This window comes from Hylobates moloch, unplaced genomic scaffold (assembly GCF_009828535.3).
Source record: "Hylobates moloch isolate HMO894 unplaced genomic scaffold, HMol_V3 SCAFFOLD_20, whole genome shotgun sequence".
Lineage (NCBI taxonomy): Eukaryota > Metazoa > Chordata > Mammalia > Primates > Hylobatidae > Hylobates > Hylobates moloch.
This window is the reverse complement of record NW_026652295.1, coordinates 26668723-26683339: the sequence shown is the minus strand read 5'-3', so window position 1 is coordinate 26683339 and position 14617 is coordinate 26668723. Positions and strand designations below refer to the sequence as shown.

At 46.2% G+C, this 14617-nt stretch overlaps 3 non-coding genes and 1 pseudogene across 3 annotated transcripts; 2 read left to right on the top strand and 2 right to left on the bottom strand.

The window, feature by feature from the left end:
• Positions 1-43: 43 nt before the first annotated feature.
• On the bottom strand, positions 44-117 carry TRNAI-AAU (transfer RNA isoleucine (anticodon AAU)). The gene has a single exon. It is a non-coding gene; the product is annotated as a tRNA-Ile (tRNA).
• A 3389-nt stretch (positions 118-3506) lies between these two features.
• TRNAT-AGU (transfer RNA threonine (anticodon AGU)) lies at positions 3507-3580 on the top strand. Its single transcript has one exon. It is a non-coding gene; the product is annotated as a tRNA-Thr (tRNA).
• A 4155-nt stretch (positions 3581-7735) lies between these two features.
• Positions 7736-7808, top strand: TRNAV-AAC (transfer RNA valine (anticodon AAC)). Its single transcript has one exon. It is a non-coding gene; the product is annotated as a tRNA-Val (tRNA).
• Positions 7809-8465: 657 nt separating this feature from the next.
• LOC116459877 (succinate dehydrogenase cytochrome b560 subunit, mitochondrial-like) lies at positions 8466-9007 on the bottom strand (annotated as a pseudogene).
• Positions 9008-14617: the final 5610 nt, after the last annotated feature.

Genomic DNA, 14617 nt, shown 5'->3' with positions numbered 1-14617 from the left:
TGGGATACCGTCCATTCTGGTGATAAAAACCACAACGAACACTTGGCCAGTACGGGGATCGAACCCGCGACCTTGGCGTTATTAGCACCACGCTCTAACCAACTGAGCTAACCGGCCGGATGACAGAGAGCTTTACTTCCATGTTATAAACTACTATCAAACGGCATGCTTTATGGAAATTTATCTTCGAATAGATAATTACATTCATTCTGTTTCCCACTTTTCCTTCACCCGGGCTGGGAGTGGCGGAGCCCCACATTGAACACTGAAGAACCCTGCTTCTTACGGGGAAACAGTTTTTCTTAACTTGCTAATTCTGATCCGAGAAGATTCAAGTTAATGTTTCCAATCGGGGCCTCCTTCCTCCTGCCTGGGGCGAATCCGAAGTTGCATCCAAGCTTGAGATCTTGGCAGCGGATCAGGGAACCATTGGACCACGGAGCTGTCTCATGGTTGAAAGGACGCGGCTCCCGAGTGATGGGTGCAGAGTCCTCTCTGTTCTTGGAGACCCTTCCAGACAGGTCGGCTCTTCTCGAAGGCTTCGGGATCCGGGAACTGCACCCTCTCCTCGCCTAGCCTCGGGTGGTTCCTCTGTCACTACGATCCTGACGTCTCAGCGGCGCTTCCCAGGCCTGTGGCTCCGGGCTCAAGAAAGTCACACAGTTGCCGCTGCAGTTCCCGTCACAGGACAGCTAGTGGCGCTCGGGCGCGGACTGGGGTCCGCTGAGACAAAAGGACGGTGGGGACAGCCTCTCTTGAGCTTCTGACCTCACCTCCTCCCCGGACAGAACCAAACCCCCAAAACAATAATAGGGATTACGGAGCCAGCGTGTTTCCGGAGTAAGGGCCATTATCTGCGGGGGAAAGAAATCCTATGATCTGAAAAAGGAGGAGGAGGCGAGGCACGGATTCGACAACTCAGAGGAAGCAGGCGTGAAACATTTGCCCCTGCGAGGTGCCCCGCTTCCACACGGAGCCTGATCCTCCTGCTGGCAGGTGACAACCCAGGAAGGGGCCACTGGAGCAGCTAATTCATGATTTACTGTCTGTTTTCTTGACAAGATTCTACTTTCCCCCTCTTCCTACCACAACTGTTTCTGTCAGTTAAGGGTAATAATATTTTCAAAAGTTAATTGGCCTATGTACATTTTAAATGCCCTCCTTATGCCCTCCCTCTCTATTTAGACGTTCATGAATATACTTATTTATACATATAAATTGTAAAGCCTTATCTTGGATATGTACTATTAGTATATAATGTGTTTAATGCTTTATATTCGTGTCTTTGCCTTAGAAATGAGAATTATATCCTTCGACTAGCCAAATTTGTCATTTATTTTCTAACTTTACATTTCAACTCTTTGAATATGAAAAATTAAAACTAGTTTAACATCATAAATAATAAATCACCTTTTCTTGTCCTTCAGCTCCTTTCACTAACGTTGCACTTTTTTTTTTTTTTTTTTGAGACGGAGTCTTGCTCTGTCGCCCAGGCTGGAGTGCAGTGGTGCGATCTTGGCTCACTGCAAGCTCCGACTCCCAGGTTCACGCCATTCTCCTGCCTCAGCCTCCAGAGTAGCTGGGACTACAGGCGCCCGCCACCATGCCCAGCTAATTTTTTGTATTTTTAGTAGAGACAGGGTTTCACCGTGTTAGCCAGGATGGTTTCGATTTCCTGACCTCGTGATCCACCTGTCTTGGCCTCCCACAGTGCTGGGATTACAGGCGTGAGCCACCGCGCCCGGCCCTATTTTATTTTTATTTTATTTATTTATTTATTTTTTGACAGAGTGTCGCTCTGCTGCCCAGGCTAGATTGCAGTGGTGTGATCTTGGCTCACTGCAACCTCCGCCTCCCATGTCTAGCGATTCTCTTTCCTCAGCCTCCCGAGTAGCTAAGATTACAAGTGTGAGCCACCACGCCAGGCTAATTTTTGTATTTTTAGTAGAGACGGTGTTTCATGTTGGCCAGGCTGGTCTTGAACTCCTGATCTCAAGTGATCCGCCCGCCTCGGCCTCTCAAAGTACCGCGATTACAGGCGTGAGCTACCATGCCCGGCCTGTACATCTTTTTAATCAACTAGTAGATGTCTTCGTTTGTTTTGTTCTGTAGTGAAAATGCTCAAAGTTTGTGGCACAGATTATTATTATTGTTGTTGTTTTACTAGGACACTTGTTATGGTAAATGATTCCTGAAAGACTGGGCCACATTTAGACTTACTTTGACCTCAAGAGACCACCGTAGGCATCAGTCACTTGCTTTTTGTCATCGGTCAGTTCCCTAGGAAACAGACACTGAGATGGAGATTTGTGTGCGGGAAGTTATTGGGTACGCTCTCAAAGTCAGCATCTGTGAGAGTGAGGTGAGCAGGATTGAGAAAAGACAGAAGCTGAATTCAATACAGGTGCAACATACGTCCAGCCCCTCTCACAGGTAATATAAATCTGGAATGGTCCTTCACAGATGTCCTTAATTATAGTGGGGAGGCGGGAAGGGCAGACCTATGTATTCCTCCATCAACAGTCATGGGATTTGAGCTGCTCCAGTGGTGGAGTGTGATTTGGAGCAAGTGACTTCCCTTCCACTGAAGGTAGGTCCCAGAGTCGGACCCAGACATGAGCCATCAGTAGTTAATATTCCTGTAGTTGAAGAATGAGTGCCACCACCTGGTCGTGCGGGGCCCGGGTGGGGAATCTACACTTGACCTTAGCCAAAAGGCCGAGAAGCGATAGAAGGGGGGATCTGATAGATGCACCACATATCCTCATAGTTCTTTTCCTACAGCAACCATGTGTCAGACATGTGCTAATCTTCCACCAATAACCCCTGCTTCTCCACACTAACAGAGAAGAGAACAGGTGTGGTTAAAACAAAATGATGGTTAATAAACAGTCAATTCATTTTTCCTTTGAGGTTCAGCAAAAGCCCCTACGTGACCACCAGAGCCTGTAGTGAGTCTAGCGGTATCCATGTTGGAACAGCTTTTCTTTTCTTTTCTTTTCTTTTCTTTTTCTTGAGACGGAGTCTCGCTCTGTCTCCCAGCCTGCAGAGGGAGTGCAGTGGCATGATCTCGGCTCACTGCAAACTCTGCCTCCCAGGTTCAAGAGATTCTCCTGCCTCAGCCTCCTGAGTAGCTGGGATTACAGGCGCTCGCCACCACGCTGGCATATTTTTGTACTTTTAGTAGAGACGGGGTTTCGCCATGTTGGCCAGTCTGTTCTGGAACTCCTGATCTCAGGTGATCCGCCCGCCTCTGCCTCCCAAAGTGCTGGGATTACAGGTGTGAGCCACCGCGCCTGGCCGGGACAACTTTTCAAGGGGAAATAGTCATTTCAATCCAGCCCATAATTAATCCTTTCAAAATAAAATTATTTGATTTTCACTGAGACCTGGATGTCTATTTTTGTTTTGAAGTCATCTAACAAAATAGTTGCTGAGATTGTTGCAAATTATAGAAATCTGAAATAGTTTTCAAATAACACACAATTGAGGTTTTGTTTGGGGATGGCTCCGTGGCTTAGCTGGTTAAAGCGCCTGTCTAGTAAACAGGAGATCCTGGGTTCGAATCCCAGCGGGGCCTAGCTTTCTGTAGTTTACGCGTTCTGTAACTTCATCCGGTGTAACTGAATTTACACCCAATAAATCCTGTAATACTCAGGCTTTCAAAAGCTGTGCTAGAAAACAGGAGGTACATTAGGCGAGAAGCAGGAAATGCCAACTGTTTCATGACAAGCATTCCTAATTCATGATAACTTTTAAAACACAATATTTGTCCTACTGTTAAGGCTAGGTAGCCTAGCACAGCTGAGGTTTGCTCCATTGTCCTACTGTTTGAGAGCAAGTGATGCAGATTCAACAGCTTTAGAAATAGGCCCTTTTGCCCGGGCGAGGTGGCTGTCACCTGTAACCCCAGCACTTTGGGAGGCCGAGGCTTGAGGATCACCTGAGGTCAGGAGTTCCAGACCACTCTGGCCAATATGGCGAAACCCCGCCTCTACTAAAAATACAACAGCCGCCCTTGGTGGCAGGCCCCTATAATCCCAGCTACTCCAGATTGAGGCAGGAGAATCGCTTGAACCCGGGAGGCGAAGCTTGCAGTGTGACGATATGGCGCCACTGCACTCCAGCTTGGGCGACAGAGAGACCCCGTTTCAAAAAAACAAACAGACAAAAAAAAAAAAAAAAAAACCCTGAACGCAATTGGAATAGAGATGGCACCCAAAAACTTTTTTACAATAGACCACTAATGGCTTTTCTAAATTTTTTTTTGAGACGGAGTTTGGTTCTTGTTGCCCAGGCTGGAGTGCAACGGCGCCATCTCGGCTCACAGCAACCTCCGCCTCCCGGGTTCAAGCGATTCTCCTGCCTCAGCCTCCGGAGTAGCTGGGATTACAGGCATGCGCCACCACGCCTGGCTAATTTTGGGGTTTCTCCATGTTGGTCAGGCTAGTCTCGAACTCCCGACCTTGGTTGATCTGCCCACCTCGGGCTTCCAAAGTGCTGGGATTACAGGTGTGAGCCACCGCACCCGGCCTTAAACTTTAAATTGGTTACTGTAATAGCTATTCTTCCTCTTTGAATGATTCTGGACTTAGGATATCACCACAGTTTCTGAAAAGAAGAGACTGTGATATAATCTTAAAGAATTGCCGGGCGCGGTGGCTCACGCCTGTAATCCCAGCACTTTGGGAGGCCAAGGGGGGCGGATCACGAGGTCAGGAGATCGAGACCACCCTAGCTAACACGGTGAAACCCCGTCTCCACTAAAAATACAAAAAATTAGCCATGCGAGGTGGCGGGCACCTGTAGTCCCAGCTACTCGGGAGGCTGAGGCAGGAGAATGGTGTGAACCCCGGGGGGCAGAGCCTGCAGTGAGCCGAGATCGTGCCACTGCACTCCAGCGCCTGGGCGACAGCGAGACTCTGTCTCAAAAAAAAAAAAAAAAAAAAAAAAAAAAAAAAAAAAAAAGAATTATTCATGACAAAACTGATAAATTATTAACAATAGACTAGAGGCGAATGAAAAATGCATTTTAATATCTGAAGCCTTTTCTAGGCAGATTTTCACATAAAAGATCTGAGAAAAACACCAAACCGTAAAGAATAAGGTGTTTCTGTCTTATCTGCTCTGTTTCTTTGGGTATTCTAAGACTTATTAACTATATGTCAATCTTTACTCACATATACAGGTACATATTCTTTATTCAAAAAGACTTTCCTTCTTCAAGGGCAAAATGCCACTTTTCCTAGGATCCTCAAATGGACAGCTCTGTGTGTGTGTGTGTGTGTGTGTGTCCTCTTAACTCAAGCCTTGTGTTGGCTTGAGCTAACTATGTGGTTCTTCTTCACGTCCAGGTGTTAAATCCTGACATTGAGCACTACATAAACTTTACTTTATTTTATTTATTTATTTTTTTGAGACGGAATCTCACTCTGTAGCCCAGGCTAGAATGCAGTGGCGGTCTTGGCTCACTGCAAAATCCGCCTCCCCCATTCGAGCGATTCTCCTGCCTCAGCCTCCCCAATAGCTGGGATTACAGGCACCCGTCACCACCCCCGGCTAATTTTTGTGTTTTTAGTAGAGACGGTGTTTCACCATGTTGGCCAGGCTGGTCTCAAACTCCTGATCTCAGGTGATCCTCCCGTCTCGGCCTCCCAAAGTGCTGGGATTACTGGCGTGAGCCACCGTGCCCGGCAGGGCACTGAATAAACTTCAGTAAATTGATTTGAATATTTCTGAAAAGGTGAAAGGTATGGCATCGCGATGACGGAAAATGTTGGGAAGGAGAAATAGTCTCAGGAGGCATTCCGTCTGTTAACCAACCAGAGAACTTTGAGCATGTGAGGCGAACGTGTTAACAACTACACTGCAGAAAACAACTTCCAAATATTGTTATCCGGCAGACTCAGCACGGATTTTTCTGGAGTCCACTGTTCTTACTACATTCTATAGTACTTTCTTCTCTTTGTTAAGACTGTTTAATGCTAACGCTGTGTCCACAATTCCACATAAGCAGCACACCAAACTTAGGAATGTCCAACACTCACAGATTGTTTTAAATTCCCTGAACCTTGAATAAAATCTAAACCGTGATCACACATGAAAAAATCTCAAGAATCTTGCCACTTTTCAGGACTGACATTTACATCTTGACTGGATTATGGAGTCAATCATTTTAATTTAGTAGAGACAGGGTTTCACTACGCTGGCCAGGCTGGTCTCCAACTCCTGACCTGAAGTGATCCGCCTGCCTCTGCCTCCCTAAGATTTTTTTAATTTTTGGTTTCAACCATTTTCATGTAATTTGAACAGTTATAGTTTTCTTTATGTTTACCTTTGTTGGCATTTGTTGATGGAATTAAATTTGTGAGTTGATGTCATATGTGTTCATTGACTAGTACACATTAATAAATTTTTTAGAAAACCAAGAAACCAAAACTCTTCACTGGACGACATCTGCACGCCAAGAATTAAAGATTAGTTCCCAATCTCTCCAATTTCTCTCATCACATTCAGATTAAAATATATCTTCCCCTCTTTTGGAGACACTTCCTTCTTCCCTGATCCAGCCCATATATTCTCATTTAGTCTAATTTCTTTCCAAGCCCTGCTTCAAATCCTTGGATTTTCTCCCTAAGATTATGACCACTCCATTCAGTTTCTAATGACAAAAAATCACTTTCTTCGTCTAAGATCTCCAGAGAGAGCAAAAAAAAAAAAAAAAAAAAAAGCTCCTTTCTAACCTATCTACAACCATCATTCTTTTCATCGATCAAGTCTCAGATCTGGCATCGTTTTCTCTAGGAGGTCTTCCTTGATGGGCACTGGGGCATTTTTTAGTTTTTTTTGTTTCTTTTTTTTTTTTGAGACGGAGTTTGGTTCTTGTTGCCCGGGCTGGAGTGCAATGGCGCGATCTAGGCTCACCGCAACCTCCGCCTCCCGGGTTCAAGCGATTCTCCTGCCTCAGCCTCCCAAGTAGCTGGGACTACAGGCATGTGCCACCACGCCTGGCTAATTTTTTTTTTTTTTTTTTTTAGTAAAGACGAGGTTTCTGCATGTTGGTCAGGCTGATCTCGAACTCCTGACCTCAGCTGATCCGCCCCTCCTTGGCCTCCCAAAGTGCTGGGATTGCGGGCGTGAGCCACAGCGCCCGGCCCCCAGTTTTTTGACTGTTGTCAACAGGCTGCTCTGAACACTCCGAACAATGTAGTCGATATATTTGGCGAACGCATTTCTGCTCGTATCTGTCATCGGTATGTGATATTGGTGATTCCAATTAATGGGAAAAGTGAGGGTGAGAACAATACTACAATAGGAAAATTTTCTACAAGGAAAGAACAAATCCAAAAATTTCTAAACTTGGGGAATCAGGGAATATATACTTCCATGTTTCAAGATAAAGAAGCAGTGCCGGGCGCGGTGGCTCACGCTTGTAATCCCAGCACTTTGGGAGGCCGAGGCGGGTGGATCACGAGGTCAGGAGATCGTAGACCACGGTGAAACCCCGTCTCTACTAAAAATACAAAAAAATTAGCCGGGCGTGGTGGCGGGCGCCTGTAGTCCCAGCTACTCGGAGAGGCTGAGGCAGGAGAATGGCGTGAACCCGGGAGGCGGAGCTTGCAGTGAGCCGAGATTGCGCCACTGCACTCCAGCCTGGGCGACAGAGTGAGACTCCGTCTCACAAAACAAAACAAAAAAAGCAAGCAGCAAGAGGATGTTCCTGCAGCAAGAGGATGTTTCCGTAGTGTAGTGGTTATCACGTTCGCCTAACACGCGAAAGGTCCCCGGTTCGAAGCCGGGCGGAAACACTCAGGTTTACAACATTTTTCGTTGCTGCTTAGTTTCTATTCCTTCTTACGCACGAACCAGTTTGCGGTTCTGGAACTTTATTTATTTATTTATTTTTAAATGAGTATTTTAATTCAGTTTCAGAGAAAAAGGGTACATTACTTCGATGAGAAAGCGTAAAATTAAGAGGCTTTTCTGGAAATCCAAGAAAAAGAAATAACCATTAATATCTTCAATGATAATTTTCTGGATCTTCCTCTTGTGTCAAAAGGTATATATTTTCTCCTCAAAAGCAGCTGCTCCAAGAACTAACTAGCCCTCTTTATCTCCCTCTAGCTGGGACAGACTAATTCCCCTCCACCCCCACCCCTCTTCTTTCAATAACACTGTGTAGGTGTTAATGGCCTGGGCTCTTACCAATGAAGAGAATTGTCCTTTAAGCCAGCAACCCACAGTCAGTGGCACCCAAAGCCTCACCAACCACCCACCCCCCTCCGCCCGTCCCCAGGGCAGAAGCCACAGAGCTGGCATTGTTTCCACTGTCTCAGGAAGAAGGAGCCAAAACCTGACCCTCAGCACAAATCAAAGCCCAATATGGAGAGAGAATAACTGCTTCTAGGCCGCGAGTGGGCAAGCTGTGGGCAAAAAAGGGGAGTCTTTGCAGCCACCTCATCTTTAGAAACAAGGGGAAAACTAGACCCTTTTCCACTATTACGGTCTACAAGGTACTCTACTGCTCCAAGGGGATCTGAAAGTACAAAAGTATCTAAACAAATAAGGAGAACTTTTCCCAGGCTGGAGATAAGAATGACAAACAGAAAGATGGGTGAATGTAATAATGTGTAGGAAGATGATGCTGGGAGCCTCCGTTCTTCACATGGCTGCCAGCCCCATAGAGGACAACACAGTAAGAACCAGGACAACCACTCCAGACTGGTACAGCTGGGGAATCTTCAGGCTTTTTTTCTAGGTCCCACATCTGCACTCAAAGCAATACCAGTGCCATGGTGGCAGATGGACATCGCCATGGGAAGAGACCAACTGTAGATAGTGATGTGGGGTGATAGAGACAGTTTGAACCTATATTCTTATTCCAGAACTGCTCCATCTCTTCTTTGGCCGTGTTTCCCAAAGGAACAGCATTTCTGATACAGAGCTGAGGGCTAAAGTGGGCTCGGAGTCAATGACGACCAACGTGTCTCAGCAAGAGCGCAGCCATCTTGGGTTCCGGTCTCGGTCCTGGACTTTAAAAAAACGCAATTCTGAGCTCAATTTGTGGTCCAGAAGTCTAAGATGAAAGATTTCTGACCCCGCTGATACTGAAGCCCGTGTCACCCCACCTCCTCTCGCCCCAGTAAGTTTCCTGTCCCTTTTCCTCCTCTTCTGGGCTTCAGAACCCTAGGAGGTGTCAATCCCAGGAGACGCCCACGGCCCAGGACTCGGCCTACGCCGCTCAGGTGAGACTGGCTTCCTTGGAATTCCATCTTAGATTTCTGGACCACAAATTGAACTCAGAATTGTGGGGTTTTTTTTTTGTTGTTGTTGTTGTTGTTTTTTTTTGAGACGGAGTCTCACTCTGTCGCCCAGGCTGGAGTGCAGTGGCGCAATCTCGGCTCACTGCAAGCTCCGCCTCCCGGGTTCACGCCATTCTCCTGCCTCAGCCTCTCCGAGTAGCTGGGACTACAGGCGCCCACCACGACGCCCGGCTAATTTTTTGTACTTTTAGTAGAGACGGGGTTTCACCGTGGTCTCGATCTCCTGACCTCGTGATTCGCCCGCCTCGGCCTCCCAAAGTGCTGGGATTACAAACTTGAGCCACCGCGCCCGGCCAGAATTGTGTATTTTTAAAGCCCAGAACCGCAAACGGATTTGTGCGTAAGAGGGAATAGAAACACAGTAGCAACGAAAAATAACATATGCCTTTCGCGTGTTAGGCGAACGTGACAACCACTACACTACGGAAACCTCGTGTTACTGCGCTTTTACCTTACTAAGTTTGCAGGTTTCCCGCAATTCGAAATTCCGCAGCGGCCGCTACCGAGTGTCAGTTAACGGATAGCAGACGTCTCGGGCAATTATCGGTACTGTTAGTGCCACACAATATTTCTAAAACCCATCAAGCGTGGACGAGGAGGAAGAGCTGTGAGGAGAGAAGGGTAAAGGAATAAATAAGAAGATATTCCTGCCGTCAACGGCCTGGATAATCTGTATTGGACTAGGAGACTTGAATTTTCGTGACCGCCTTTGCCTTCCACATTTCCACCACCCGAGAAGATCCTCTGGGACTTGATTCTCAGCGGGGTTTGATCTTAGATATTTCAATTCCAGTGCATTCCTCCCAGTGGGAATTCGGGGCATGACTTCTTGCGCACTGGGCGGACTCCCGGCCTCGCTCGCTGCCTGGAGCCTTCTGTACAAACGCGACCTTCTCCCAGGACTCAGCAATGAGCGTTCACATCGGTTCGAAGTGAGCTCCCAGCAGGCGACCGTCCTGAGTGAAGGAAGGGAACCCGACCATTTCTGCAATCAGCGTAGTGTTCACGCCGTTTGCGAGATTTCTCGGAAATAAGAAAGAAAAAGAGGAAAGGGTTAAAAAGTTTAGCGACTTTGTGTGTTTCGTGGACTATTTTGGTAAAAATCGCCAACTTTAGGACAGTTTTTCTTCTGGGACAGACATACATTCTGAGGGCGTTTCTACTTTCCTAACCTGCATTCTGAGAGATTATTTCCTCATTTTGTCTCCTAGTGTTAAACTCAGTTAACACCCTGTGGGGAAAAGAAAGAGAGATCAGATTGTTTCTGTGTCTGTGTAGAAAGAAGTAGACATAGGAGACTCCATTTTGTTCTGTACTAAGAAAAATTCTTCTGCTTTGAGATGCTGTTAATCTATAACCTTACCCCCAACCCCGTGCTCTCTGAAACATGTGCTGTGTCAACTCAAGGTTAAATGGATTAAGGGCTGTGCAAGAAGTGCTTTGTTAAACAGATGCTTGAAGGCAGCATGCTCCTTAAGAGTCATCACCACTCCCTAATCTCAAGTACCCAGGGACACAAAACACTGCGGAAGGCCACAGGGACTTCTGTCTAGGAAAGCCAGGTATTGTCCAAGGTTTCTCTCCATGTGATAGTCTGAAATATGGCCTCGTGGGAAGGGAAAGACCTGACCGTCCCCTAGCCCGACACCCGTAAAGGGTCTGTGCTGAGGAGGATTAGTATAAGAGGAAGGAATGCCTCTTTGCAGTTGAGACGAGAGGAAGGCATCTGTCTCCTGCCCGTCCCTGGGCAATGGAAGTCTCGGTATAAAACCCGATTGTATGTTCCATCTACTGAGATAGGGGAAAACCGCCTTAGGGCTGGAGGTGGGACATGCGGGCAAAAATACTGCTCTGTAAGGCATTGAGATATTTATGTGTATGCATATCTAAAGCACAGCACTTAATTCTTTACCTTGTCTATGATGCAGAGACCTTTGTTCACGTGTTTATCTGCTGACCTTCTCTCCACTATTATCCTATGACCCTGCCACATCCCCCTCTCCGAGAAACACACAAGAATGATCAATAAATACTAAGGGAACTCAGAAGCTGGCGGGATCCTCCATATGCTGAACGCTGGTACCCTGGGCCCCCTTATTTCTTTCTCTATAATTTGTCTCTGTGTCTTTTTCTTTTCCAAGTCTCTCGTTCCACCTAACGAGAAACACCCACAGGTGTGGAGGGCAACCCACCCCCTTCACACCCCGCCTGCAAAAAGTGACTCCCCGCAAGTGGCAAAGACTGGGCTCTCCTGATGGTCGATCGCCAACCCCTACCCCCAGTGCACTAAGAGAACTCTCATGATCATGCTGATACGTGAATTCTTTCAAACTTATTGAAAGAAATTTAATTGGCTTCCTTAGAGGTTAACTCACACCAGATCTCAGATGCTGGTTGTTTTATTTTGTGAGTCGGAATTTCACTCTTGTTGCCCATGCTGGAGTGCAATGGCACCTTCTTGGCTCATTGCAACCTCTGCCTCTCGGATTCAAGCGATTCTCCTGCCTTAGCCTCCCAAGTAGCTGGGATTGGATTGACAGGAATGTGCCACCACGCCCCACTAATTTTTAGAAGAGACGGGGTTTCATCGTGTTACGCTGGTCTCGAACTCCTGACCTCAGGTGATCCACCCGCCTCAGCCTCCCAAAGTGCTCGTATTACAGCGCGAGCCACCGCGCCCACCCCTCAGATACTGGTTAATTTGACAAGATAAAGGAAAGAGGAGGCAGAAACTAACATTTTAAGAATCTGGGCTGCGCGTGGTGGCTTACGCCTGTAATCTCAGCACTCTGGGAGACCGAGGTGGGCAGATCACCTGAGGTCAGAAATTCGAACATGGCGAAACCCTGTCTCTACTAAAAATACAAAAATTAACCGGGCGCATTTGCTCACACCTGCAATCCCAGCACTTTGGGAGGCCGAGGCGGGCTGATCACCCGAGGTCAGCAGTTTGAGACCAGCCTGGCCAGCATGGCAAAACCCCATCTCTACTAAAAATACAAAAAATAGCCGGGCGTGTTGGCACACGCCTGCAATCCCAGCTACTTGGGAGGCTGAGGCAGGATAATCGCTTGAACCCTGGAGGAAGAGTTTGCAGTGAGCCGAGATCACGCCATTGCACTCCAGTCTAGGCAACAAGAGCAAAACTCTGTCTCAAAACAAACAAACAAACAAACAAACAAAAAACAACCCTGATATATATACTATACACATTTTAGAGGTGTTATCTTCCATAACACTCCTTATATATAACTTCCTGAAGTGCCGTGTTTGTCTAACTTTTAAAATGCTTCTTCATCTGCAAGTCATGGTTTGCTGTCTCCTGCAGTCTATGCCTCATACTCCGTGAACTCCACGCAATCGGTCTCTCTCTCACGACTGGACTTTTCACCTGAGGTTCCCTCTAGCTGAAAAGCTTTGCGCTTGGCTTTGCCTAGTTAGTTATCTTTAGCTCGTGATTGGATCTCAGGGAAACTTTTTTCTTTAGGAAAGACTTCCTTAAACTACATCAGTGAAAGTCCTACATTCCTCGTAGTGCCATGAACTTTCTTCCCTTACCAACTTTACATTTATGAGTATAATAACTAGATTGATGTCTGTCTCCCTGGAATATAAGTTGCATTTGGACAGGAACAGTGTCTGTTCTTGCTCATCAATGAATCCGTACTGCCTTGCACTCAATGAATACCTTTGAATGTAAGACTGGACCTTTACCATAATTCTCTGAGTAAAGTATTATTTTCCTAATTTTAAGTTGAAGCACCGAGGCTTGCAGCGATCATCTGTCTTGCCTAAGTGTGGAACTAGTGTGTGAGTTACAGCTCACACAAGGATATTCCTGGCTTTACAGTCTTGCTCATTCCTTAATATACGATTGGATGGGGGTATATTTTTAACAAATCCCCAAAGTTCTGATCTTTGTATTTTCCTAGAAACTGATAACGGAAAAGAAATCACTAGAACAATAGTAATAGCTACAATTTATTACCAGCCATTAAATAAAGTATTTAATGAGTTTTCATATGTAAACAAACAAAGCAAGCCTAGGGTGTAGATGCAATTGTTACTTAAAATCCTTTGCCTGTCTTATAGATGCAGAAGTTGAGGAGTGGGGAGGTTAAATAATGTAAATAACTTCCTCAAGCTCACACAAGTTATAGAACTTGGAAGCAGTATTTCTATTCGTGTGTGTCTGAGATCAAAGTATTCCTCACGGCCGGGCAAGGTGGCTCATACCTGTAATCCCAGCACTTTAGGAGGCCGAGGCGGGTGAATCACGAGGTCAGGAGTTCGAGACCAGCCTGGCCAACATGATGAAACCCCATCTCTACTAAAAATACAAAAAATTAACTGGGAGTAGTGGCGGGCACCTGTAATCCCAGCTATTTGGGAGGCTGAGGCAGGAGAATTAATTGAACCCAGGAAGCAGAGGTTGCAGTGAGCCGAGATTCTGCCACTGCACTCCAGCTCAGACAACAGAATGAGACTCTGTCTCAAAAAAAAAAAAAAGTATTCCTCACTATTGCAGTTTTCTGGAAAAAGGAAGGGTCTATGAAAAAACACTAGTATTAAGAGGGTGAAACTGAGCATATAATATGAAAACGATTTTTACAGTATAGGGAGAGGCAGAAAAAGCTCAATATAGAGACACTCTGAGGACATGGAGAGTTGCCAGAGATAACTCGTACAAATATTATGCTTGTAATTGGTACTACTTCCTGGAGAAAATGGGAAGTGCATATTTCAGAGTAAAAGGAGGACGTTTTTTCATTTAAGAGAATGGGTATGAACAATGGCCCAGGAAATATTCCCTAATGCAAATTAAATGTATTGCTACCCTTGGATGCGGGCATTAGAGAAATTCTAGTCTGCCAGGTGCGGTGGCTCATGCCTGTAATCCCAGCACTTTGAGAGGCTGAGTCGGGCAGATCACCTGAGGTCAGGAGTTCGAGATCAGCCTGGCCAACATGGCAAAACCTGGTCTCTACTAAAAATACACAAACAAATTAGCCAGGCTTGGTGGCACTAATTCCAGCTACTCAGGAGGCTGAGGCATGAGAATTGTTTCAACCCAAGAGGCAGAGGTTGAAATGAACGGAGATCACACCACTGCACTCCAGCCTGGGCAACAGGTTGAGACTCTGTCTCAAAAAAAAAAAAAAAAAAAAAAGAAAAGAAATTCATTCTATTCAGATACGTGGTTCTTTTGGTGAAAGCTGTTTGTTTTGGTAGCAAGAACCATCCCACTTCCCTTAGAGTCCTTTCTCTTTCCACACTTCAGCCGAATTTGCCTC